The sequence below is a fragment of the Phascolarctos cinereus genome, unplaced genomic scaffold, assembly GCF_003287225.1.
Source record: "Phascolarctos cinereus isolate Bilbo 61053 unplaced genomic scaffold, phaCin_HiC Scaffold_5;HRSCAF=322, whole genome shotgun sequence".
Lineage (NCBI taxonomy): Eukaryota > Metazoa > Chordata > Mammalia > Diprotodontia > Phascolarctidae > Phascolarctos > Phascolarctos cinereus.
Window position 1 is genome coordinate 117,959,507 of NW_027555958.1, and position 12,211 is coordinate 117,971,717.

General features: G+C 36.9%; 1 long non-coding RNA gene across 1 annotated transcript in view; it reads right to left on the reverse strand.

The window, feature by feature from the left end:
- Nucleotides 1-12,211, reverse strand: part of LOC110203543 (uncharacterized) — a 46,470-nt gene that overhangs the window by 2,175 nt on the left and 32,084 nt on the right. The window contains exon 2 of the long non-coding RNA XR_002322988.2: nucleotides 769-860. This is a non-coding gene — a long non-coding RNA (uncharacterized LOC110203543). The remainder of the gene's footprint in view (nucleotides 1-768; nucleotides 861-12,211) is intronic.

The window sequence follows — 12,211 nt, forward strand, 5'->3', positions numbered from 1 at the left end:
TTATCAAAACAAATAAAAAGAACCTCAGTAGCTCAAATAATGTGGATGGCGAAAGAAAACCTAGGACAGAATGTTCGAAATCCGTTCATTCCTTTCCCCTTCTCCCCTTCCAGGCTATTTCGGAACATTTACATTGTAAAGTGCAAAATACCATGTATATGTGATCTGTGATGATTATGTATTTCAATTTTGCAAAACGTTTATAAAAATCTATATTTGGGATAAGAGTAGGAAAATGGGATTTAATTCCATGTCCTTATACTTATTTCTCTTCAACATTGTCATCCATCGGGGATCACAGAGAAAGGGAGGGATGGTATCTGTCACCACAAACATACCACCACCAACCCTGGCCCACTGTTAGTCTACCTGTGGCCCAAGTGCCTTCTCTTTTAATTTTTCCTAAAAAGTGACCAACTCTCCAAAATCCGTCTCTTCCAACCTCAAACCTCAGAGAGCCAAGGAGACCATAGGGAGGACAGTGCGGGTGGGGAGAGGCAAATGAAGGGTCTAGTGGGTGCCTTGCTCTTACTACGAAAGTAAGGATGGAGCTAGGTGTGCGCTCGCTCTTGCTCTCTCTCTCTCTCTCTCTCTCTCTCTCTCTCTCTCTCTCTCTCTCTCTCTCTCTCTCTCTCTCTCTCTCTCTCTCTCTCCCTCTCCCTCTCCCTCCCTCCTTCCCTCCCTCCCTTCCTGACTCCGATGGAAATTTTGGTCTGGAGTTCTTCTCTGAGAGTTTATAAACCATACCCAAACCACTTTTCCCAGTACCTCATGGTTGTTTTGTGTGCCCGGTCACCTCCGAGACTTCAAGCACTCGCGGCCCTCACGGCCCTCACTAACTCTCGTCCCGACACCGCGATCTAAGCACAGAGTGGAAAGCTGTACTTTAACATCTCTGGGAAGATAAAACCTATGGGCATCCCACCGCTCTAAGCTGTCTCTAGTGAGTAGAAGTGACTTTAACGTTACTAGTTTGGCTTTGAGTAGCCCTAGCTTCAGTCAGTATTTGACATTTTCGCAGCCATAGGAACCGTATCTGGCCGATGCCAAACCCTTCCTCTTTCTACAGATAAACTAGGTGCCCCTCCTGTCTACATATTCTTGTTTACCTACGAAGAAGAGCTTTTTAAAAAGGTTTTATTTTTACCCCTGTAGTTTATGAAGACACCACCTCCACTTTCCCCAAACCTGGAAAGAGTGAACAGGAAAGATTGCTATATTAATTCAAATACACAGGAACGCACACAGAGAGAATCAAACAGCAATGCTGATGCTGGTGTTTCTGCAGTATTGATCATGATTTTCCTACCCAGCCTTGGGGGATGACGCTTTGAACTCGGTCCCTTCACCCTTATTTTGTTAGCTTGTTTCCCGGTCCCTCTGCAAACAAGAGTGGGAGCGTTGCAGATGCCTTTGATTAATATGGAAATAAAAGGCAGCAATTGCGGCCGGACTTAGTTTTTAGGGCAATAGATTAGAGATTTATTGACACTGAGATGAACACGAAGTCTGGGAGTATCTCAGTAATTCATGCCCTCATCACTTATTACCAAATGAGCAAATCGTTTTTCTTTGAACTGCCGAAAAAAAAAAATAAGACAGGGTTGAGATTGGGGCAGAAGGGGGTGGGAGAAGATCTTTTTTTAATGGGATGCAAGTGATTGCCCTCCCATCCCCGTTGTCCCCTGAGCTGCTGAAACTCTGCATATCAGCACCAGGGTTCACCAGGCGGTGTTCTAAACATAAAACAATCCAGTAATTTCCTTCAAGAACAAAAGTTCTCAAAGAAATGACCTGCAAGGAATCCCCCTCAATAGAGCAGTAGCGACTTAATGGTCTGTTAATTACTCTATCTCTGCAGGGGGAGGGAAGTTTTCAAATAGAGTGCTGCAAACCCTCTGTTGATTGAAGATGTGGTTTGTCCCCAAATGTTACAGCTGGGTTTGGCCCATTCAAAAAGCAGACAAAACAAAATCGTTGATAAATAATCCTACCTAGAACACAGAGCTTCAGTAGTCAATTGCTAGATGCTGCCTCCTGTCCATAGGACTAGGGTGGGCTGGGGTGGATTTTCTGCAGTTCTAAATTTTTTAGGACTTGAAAGATTTCTTTGTTACAAGTAATAAAGGCTGACCCACTGAATCTGTCCCGAGACCTTTCTGTTAAACCTTTTTGCTTCCTATGATCAGATTGCACACCTTCTCAGACTCTCATTTTGGAATTAAATAAGGTTTGTTTCATCACATCATATGTTTCCCTTACATAAGCAAAGAGGAAAAACTCTTAATTTTTCCCAGTCATCTTCATTTCTGTGACTGTAGCACTATGAAGATAGAATCAAGTATTACAGGATGGTAAGAGAGGAATAAACACTGTAATAAAAACAAACAGGAGACAATTTGGGGCAATTACTTAGTTATGTACAATTTGGATGTACTAGTTACATGGGGAGGGGTCTTTTAAAAAATACCTAAAATCAAAGTGAAGGGGGTTCTTTAAAAATAATGAAACAAAGTATTCCTTATTCTGTTTTTCACTGAAATATTCTGTTCTAAGAGCAGATATGTATCCCTTCCCAAAAAAGAGAATATGTGCATCCGAGAAAGTTGAATTGGATGATATTTTAATCCCCTTTTCAATAAATCAATTAACATATATTTATTAAGCATGTATTACCAGACACTAAATTAGGTACTGCAGATATGAATATGAAGAATGAAATAATCTCCACTCTCAAAGACCTTACTTGTGGCGACCCCCTACCCTTTAATTGGAGGATACATATGTATATATGTGTGTGTGTGTGTGTGTGTGTGTAATACACACACACACATATGTACAGAATAAATACATAGATTAAAATACAATGTAGCTGTGGGGGAGGGCACTAGCAATTAAGAGGTATCAAGAAAAGATTCATGTGGAAGATGGTGCTTGAGTTTCATCATGAAGGAAAAGGGGGTTTCTTTGAGGCAGAGGTGAAGAGGGAGTGCATCCCAGGCATTGGGGGTTGGCCAGTGAAAAGGTAAGGAGATGGGGGATGGAGTACCATGTGTGAGGAACAGGGAAGGTTAATTTGGCTGGATCTTAGATCTGAGGAAAAGGAAGTATTGCACCCTACATCCTAAGCCTCCCTCCCTCCCTCCTCTATCTAGTAAAATTGCTATAAGCTGTTTCAGTTTCATTTTGGTTGGGTGGGCCTGGCCTGAGTAATCAGATTTAAAGCATCCACAAGCATGAAATTAAACAGAATTATCTGGGTAACTTAGAAATGATTCTGACTGAAGGAGAGAAAGCAGCTCTGTTGCTAAATGAATTGAGTCATATTTTAAAGTAAATTTGCTGTTGAATGAATGTCTGTTGAATTGGCTCAAGATAGAGAACTAGGCATGGAGTCAGGAAGATTCACATTCATGATTTCAAATCCAGCCCAGGACATTTACTAGCTGTGTGACCCTGGACAAGTCACTTAACCCTGTTTGCCTCAGTTTCTTCATCTATAAAATGAGCTTCATCTATAAAATGAGCTTAAAAGGAAATGGCAAATCACTCCAGTATCTTTGTTAAGAAACACCAAAATGGGATCAGAAAGTGTCAGACATTACTGAAAAATGACAAAACACGTAGCTCCTTTCTTCCCATCTGCTTCCTTGCTAGACAGTTCTGTCTATCTAAACCCTAATCTTCATTCCTAATCCTCAGAGCTCCAATGAATGTTAAAAACAAAAAGTTGTGTGAACAATTCTATTTTATATCTACTGAAGGAATCTCATCAAGGAATTATTCACAGATGAATACAGAAATTCTTCACAGGTGGTCTACACAACATGGCTTTGGCATATCAACAGAATGTTTGAGCCAGATGAACATTACAGATTATCCACCTCACCTCCTTCAGGAGGAAACTGAAGCACAGAGATGAAATGACTGATTGTCAAAGGTCACAAAGTAACTTAGATGGCAGGCTCAGAACTCAAACCCAGACCAAAGAATGATTAATGTAGAGCTGAAACAGACCTTAGAGGCTACCTAGATCGTTTTACAGATGAGGAAACTAAGGTAGACAGAAGTAAAATGACTTGTCTAATGTCATACAGCTAATAAGAGATAGAGCCAGTATTTGAATTCATATCCTCAGACTCTAAATCTGTCACACTTTCTGTGTACCATACCGGTGCAATTATTTAAAGGAAAAACTCTCAAACGAGAGAGTCACTTTGGAATGCTTTCAAACAATGGGAAACTCAAGATCCTATAAAATCTGTGAATTAATTCTATACTTAAGCAAGAAGACAGCCTGGGCTTGAAATGGCTGGTCTTGGCAGTGCTATGTTTAGGTACAGGATAATTCTATTTTTCCACAGTTGTTCCCTGGCCTTAACCACTAAGAATCCAGAAGATAGCAAAATTATTCACTTCCTCTTCCACCCCCCTTCTTAATTATAGTTTCAACTGTACTTTCATATGAATAAAGTCAAAGAAGGTAAATTTGGCTTATTTACTGTAGTTGTTGATGTTATCATTGTTGTCATTGTGATCAATGAAGTCGCATGTTTTAACTTTCGGAGCTGCTATACTACGCTGTTGACTTATATTGAGATTGCAATTTACTAAAACCTCAAGAGTTTTTTTTTTATTTTAAGGACAAATCAGTTGCCTATTCATGCCTCTGGATCTGATATGGAAGATTTTAGTTTAAGTCCTGACTGCCACTTCTTGATTCCATGGCCCTGAATCACTGATCTTCAGTTTATTTATCTATAGAGATGATGGTAATAATATTTGTAATACATCAATAACAGCAAGCAATTACCTCTATATTCTTCTCTTCAAGTACCCTGAAGGACTTCAGGTGGAAAATCTGGTGAGACCTAATTCTGTTCTGATCTGCTCTAGAATACTCTTGGAAATTATTAATGTGAAAATGCAGTTGAAACTATAAATAAGAAGAGAGTGGAAGAAGAAGAGAATAATCTTGCTAAATTCTAGATTCTCAGTGGATAAGGTCAGGGAGCAAGTATGGAAAATTAGAATCTGGATGCTCCTCTAATGCCAATGAACATTCCTGCAACTTCCAGTTTGACCCAAGAACTCTCTGCTGCTTGACTGCTGCCTCCATCCATCCACTACCATTCTGGGGCCACAAGAATATCCTGGAAACTCGTGTGTGTGTGTGTGTGTGTGTGTGTGTGTGTGACAAACATAGACACAGACACAGAGAGAGAGAGAAACAGAGGTACAGACAGTTCTTCCAGCACCGGATCTCCCTCTGTTCAGCCTCCTTTGTTTCTGCTTCTTTCTAAAATAGATAAATTTCATTTTAACATACAACTTCCCAATAAACCAAACCCAATATACATTACCATAACAAAATTGACCAATGTGATGATTACAACTGACAGCACATATAACTTCCATTTTTGTAGTTTGTTAATAGAAATACAAACACGTATTTTAATAAATTGTAACTAAGTTTGTATTTTAGAATTTTTCTTGCCTTTCAAGTTGTTTTGATTTATTTTGTTGTAGTAATTATATATATTATTCTCTTGGATCTGCTTTCTTCACTCTGCATCAGTTCATACAAATCTGCCTCTGTTTTAATAACTTATTCATGTACATCCTAACTCCATATTCACACAGCACAATAATATTTCACTACTTTAATATACTACAATTTGTCCAACCATTCTCCAGTAACAGAGTATATTATTTTTGTTTAACTGTTTGGCATATATGGGACTGGTGTCTTTATCTTTAACATCCTTGGGATATGAATGTATTAGTGGGATCAAAGAACATAAATAGTTTAGTACATTTTATTATATAATTCCAAATTGTTTTCGAGAACAGTTGTATCAATTGATTACCAATGAGTTTAACTATTTTCCCACAATCTTATCAAAATTGACTTTTTCCATCATTGCTAGTCAGACATATATGGGGTGATACCTGAAAATGCTTTAAATTTGCATTTCTCTCATTAATAATTTGAAACATTTATATGATGGATAGTTTGTATTTATCTTGGGAAAAATATTATTTCATATCTTTTTATCACTAATCTATTAAGAAATATCTCTTAATCTTATAGATTTGTGTTAATTCCCTATAGGCTTTTGATTCCACATTTTTATCAGAAGTTTTATCAAGTATTTTCCCACAATCCATAGTTTTCTTATTCTGGCTGCATTGATTTTGTTCTTGGGCAACATCTATTTCAAAAGTCTCTCCTACTTACTCTAGTTACTTTACCGTAGTTTTGAGAACCAAATGGTAAATTTAGAATTTGGCAGTTGGGGCTGGTATTTTTTGAGAATTAAGAAGAAAAAGTTAATGGATAGTTTGAGGGGGAAAAAACTGTGGAGAAGAAAAAGAGAAAGAACATGAGGAAACACTTTTTTCTTGGAACAACTGTCAGCTATTATTTTTTGAAGAAAGAATATAAGTTGAATTCTTCAGGGAGTGAGTCTAAGGAGAGATTGTTTTCCTGTGATGGCTTGAGAGAACTGGAGAAGACAGAGAGAAAGAAAATGGAGAAATCTTTCCTAATGGAACTATTTTAACCTTTTTCTTGTGAAGAAGATGAAGAATTCTTGAGAAATGACTTTCCTTGGGACCTTGAAGAGACTAAATGACGGAGGGTTTCCAGAAGTAAAAAAAAAAAAGTCATTTGCTGTTAAAATGGTGTTAAGAGGTAGCTCTGGTTATGATTTCTCTCACACATAAAATAGTGCAAATTGTTGTTTGTACTTTTGTGTTACTGTTGATTACATAATTAATTAATCATATAGGCAATGAGTTTAATATTGATTCAATCTAAGTAATGAGAGGAACCCACTGGAATAAGGATAAATGATGTAGGAAGAAAAAAAAATCAGCTCCCATTTCCATTGGCATGAATTGTAGAGAGAGGAGGATTAAAGGAGGTTTTTGAATACACAGGCATTGAGTATTGCTAAGATGCTTTTGAACAACAGATGATCTTGCCCCAGTGCTTCCTGAATCTAACAGCAAGGAATCCTGAAGAGAGGGATACCTAGATTGTCCGGCTGTCTGGCTACACTACTTTAATGGAACCATGCCCCCTAACTCTGTGTTAGCTTCCATATCCTTGAAAAGTCATAGAAATGAAGTAATAAATCCAGAAAGAAAAAAAATCCCCAAAAACTTGGTTGCTTTTCTTCCTGAAGATGCATTCTACCCTTGAAGCATGGACATTACCTTTCAGATAAAACTCTTGGGAACTCTCTATCCACTAAGTTACTTAGTAGCTGTGTATCTCAGTTTCCTCATCTATAAAATGAGAATGTTAAACTAGTACTTGTAGCTTTAATATTCTATGAGCTATAAGCACAAAGCAGCAGACCAGAAAAATATTCTACCAGTACAGTTCTAGAACAAAGTAACTCTCTTCATTTTACAAATGAGGAAACTAAATTCCAGAAAAAAATGGGTTATTTGCCCAAAGTCACATAGGTAGTAAATAAAGAGTTGGAATATATGAAACAGTAGTTCCAATTGTTGAGCGGGGGCCAGGGGTGGGGGATACCAGGGAGAACCACACAGGAAATGTTAACCTCTCTGTAATTCAATTCGGTTTCAGATTATTACTTACTTGGGGGGGGGGGAATATCTTATTTTTTTTTTACTATTAACTACTAGAGAATTGAAAAAAAATCTAGTATCAAAATTAGACTAATGAAATGTCATTTTAAATTGTATTTATATTTGTAAGAATGGAGAAAGCATACAGGAGAGAGGGAGATCTAATCCTTTTGGACACAGCATATTTCATTAAAAATGTCATATTAAAAAAATCTCTGCATGATTTCTAAATGCTACATTAATGTACAATTCTCAATTGAATCTAGGCCAATCTGAAAGTTAAATTCATAAGAATTTAACTGTCTTCTCTCAACATGGTAGAGTAGAAAAAGTTCTAGATTTAATTAAGAGGACCTAGCTTCAAATCCTGACTCTATCATTAACTGCTTATGTGCCCTAGCAAAATAATAACCTGGAGGGTGAGCTAGGTGGTGCAGTGGATAGAGCACTGGCCCTGGATTCAGGAGTTCAAATCCAGCTTCACTCACATAATACTTACTAGCTGTGTGACCCTGGGCAAGTCACTTAACCTCATTGCCTAACCAAAATAATAATAATAATAATAATAAACTGGAGGCCTCCATTTCCTCATCTGTAAAATGAGGACAGTGGAATCAACATCTTCTAAAGTCTCAGAGGCAAGGAGTCCTGAGGAGGTGTGAGCTTCATAGTTGACATGATCTTTCAAGAAGATGAGTTTCTGGAAAAAATGATGATGTCCAGAATCGCAATCTAGCCACATGGGAAATGAAAGTGTTATGAAAATATGAAAAGAGAAGGTTATCAATGTTTTTTTTTAAGTCTCATCTCTTAAGATATAAGGAATCCCATGAAGGATTGTTCAGTTTCCATAATCACAATGTCTGAGCAATTATTTGTAAATGTTGATGAGTTTATTCCAAATGTACATAACTTGGATGCATTATAAAAAAAGGAAAAATGATCTCTTTAGGATACTTTACAAAAATAGCAAATTATTTGAAATTGTAATGAGATCATTTCTCCTTGCTGTATTGGCTAGGGCCATTTTGGTCATTTGGAAATAAGGCTTAAATATTATGTCTTTCGAATATATAGGATATAAAAAAATCTTTCAAATAATATATAATCATATTCTTTTATTCTCAGATACTATGAAATGGAATATTTACAGTATTATCAAGGTTCTTTTATAGTAAGCCTTTCATTATGTGAGATGTAACAATAGAAAAAATTTGAGACTTTTTTGGTGAGTTTCATTTCATGTTTTTTTCCTGTGACCATAAATTTAAGAGATTATAAATTCTTTTATTCATTCATTAAGCAAAAATTTATTTACAACTACTATGTGCAAAGTACTGTATGAAGCCCCAAAGAAGATAATGAATACATCCCCTTGCACTGGTGGAGCTTACAATTTAGTAGGAATATAGGAATTATTACTAAATTACATTTCAGTATGAGTAGTAGGAAATAGGAAAATAACTATATGACAAAAAAAGAATATGATAGAAGCATAATCAAAGTACAAAATGTTATGTAAGACTAAATAATTGATCATCACAAATTTAAAATGTTATTCTCTTTATTGTCTTATATGCAATCATCATATCTGAAAAGGGATTCTGATCCTAGCATTAAAGTCCCTTCATAATATGGCTCTGCCCCATCTTTCCAGTAATACCTTACAAAATTTTTTATAAATGCTACATGATGAGTAAACTTGACTATTCTCTTTACCCCCATTCTTATCATGTTCTCTGCCATCGCCATGTCTTTGGTCATGCTATCCTTTCCTCCTTGAATGAATTCCCTCTTGGATTCATCTTCTGTTTAAGTCTTCCCCCCCCCCCCAAGGGCCAACGTGGTATCCTCTTCCATTAAGCTTTCTGATCTCCCCTCAGCTCTCTCTTCTCCCCCTATGCCTCCTTAAAGTGAACTCTCCCTCCTTAAATTTCCCAGAGCATTTTGTCTGAACTGTTCTCTTGTGCTTGTCATATTTTCCTGTACATCAGGGTAACATGTGTACTCTTCTCTTTCCCCTACTCCCCACTGCCACTTAAATTAGGCAGTACATTTGTCGAGGTAAGGTTTTGTGTTGGTATCCATCATTGTATTCCCCATGGCTTTACATCAAATTGTTTCTTGCACATAGTAGGCACTTAATGAATGATTGTTGGATTGAATTGAGGAGAAAAGAAAAATCCATTTGAACATTTTGCGTTGAATTTACTTCAGATCTGAAGTTTACCTCATGTCAGACTTCACGTGTAATAGGAATTTTGCATTGAAAAAAAGTTTTATTCTTCCTGAGAGAGAAATCAATAGGTAAGATGCACCTGATAAGTCCACAATAAAATACTGTTAAGCTCTCTTTTTTACTCCATTTTAAAAAATCAAAAATATAGTATTAAAAAAAGAACAGTTCTCTGTATTTTACTTTAAAATGCTTTTTGGTATAAAAAATATCTTCAAACAAGGATATGTATATAGTAGGACGGTCAGGGTTGCCATCCATTGAGGATCACACAGCACACCTACACCCCACCTTGTTCTAGAATGATCTGTGTCTGTCATACGTATTAGCATATGGTTGATCATTCTGGAATGATCTTAATTTAAGGTAGTAGATGTATTTTAAGGCACTTTCCACTAGTGATCCCAGCCTATTATCTCATGTGGAAGTCAGTTACCCCAGGGTTATGAATGAAGAAAGCCATTCTAGCTGAGTGAGTTACTCTCTCCACAACAGTCTCGGTTCACTTACCCCCACCAGGAATGTGTCCCTAGAGTATGACTGCATCCTGGAAGGACATCACCCCAGTTCCTAAGATTTGTAGACAGATTCCCCCTCTCCACATGTTGTTAATTATACTAAATGTATTTGTGTCACATAGTATGTTGTGTGGACCCTTTCTGTCCCAAGGGAATTGAGTGTGGCAGAAAATTGTACCATTTCCCCCCCTATTTTCAACTTCTTCAACAGAGTTCTCTAAAGAGCTCATTTAGGAGATACCTGTAGTTTTTCTTAGCCTCATCTAGATGTGACTATCTTAGGATGATTAAAAAAAAAAACAGAAATTCTGCATTCTATTTCTCTCTTTCAAGATAGGACTTTAAATTTATTTATTTTATTATTAATTTAACAACCATCTGAACACATAAATACCCAATATGCAAAGAACAAAAAAGATTGTTGTAGGAAGGTATGAACTTTTGTTGCAGCTTTTTAGAAAGTACATACTAAATTTAATAAGTAATCAAAAATTTAACAATAATAACAAAATTGCATCATCTGTGTTCCTTTCCTTCTGAATTTCTTTTTTTTCTTTTTTTTTTTTTACAATTCTAATAGGACTTTTAGAATAAACAAATTACTCTAATCTGAACTTTTTATCTTTCTTCTGAGATACTCAAAATCCTTCTAATAATTAAGAGTAGGATGCAGGAAAAATATTCCCTAGGTCTGAAAGGTAAAACCTGGAGGATATCTACAAATCTATTCTTTTTCTATGTTTAATGACCACACAGAGCAGATGAATTAAGCAAAAACAAGGTCTCAGGGATCTGATTTTATAGTTCGGGCCTTTGGCTAAAGCACAAATCTTAGCCTGCAGAAATCACCCAGGACCAAAACTAGGGGTCTTTGGAAAGTCAGCCACTTGGGCTGACTACTAATAGAAGAGTTTGAGGGTAAATGGATTAAAATCAGAATGTCAATGAAGTTAATGAATTCAAGGATGTTCAACCCATCAATCAGGTCTATGAACATTTCTTATGGCTAGGCACTTCATCATGGTTTAAGAAATGAATATTGTTTTCCCCCCACTGCCTCCCTGACATTTTTGTCTAATGTCATTTTCGGTAGTCTTGCCCTTTCAGGAATTTACAAGATCTTTGCTACAGATTGAGTATACAGATGAATATATGATCAATGGTAGAAGGGTTTACATTAGTTCTTAAACTGGGACAGAATTGCCCGAGAGACTATAGTCATACCTCTACTGAGCATTTAACACTGACTCAAATTTCCTGCAAATCTACATACAAATAATTTTACACTTGATTGGTTTCAGGAGAAACACACACACACACACACACACACACACACAGAGTAAAACAAACGAAAACAAAAAGCAGATCTCTTAAATCTCTGGCTCTTAAAAGGGGGTGCTTGGAGATATGCAAGGAAGTAAAGACATTAAATCTCTGTTTCTTGTTTTTAAAGTGCTTTACATCTATCACCACCAACCAGCATGTAAATTTTAGTCAGACCCTGAACCAGTCTTTTAAAGGGACTGAAAAATGTCCCTGTGTCCTCAAAGGACACACCTGTTATCTGAAACAGTTTTTAACCAGCTTGTTAAGCTGCTTTGACAGATCAAAGCCCCCAGACAATGGACACCAACTTTAACAATAGTTTAGCCTTGAGCAAAAGCTTCTGTCAAAGGCAGGCTTGTGCCAGTTGCATTATAGGCAGCAATTGAAAATAAATTTTACTTGAATAAGCACCTCAGCCTGATCAGAGGCACTGCCGCCCCTGAAACAAAAGCAGTTGGGGATAAGTTATTGACTCCACTGACAGGCTGAATGAACTTCATTATGCCAGCCCACTCTTGGTAAA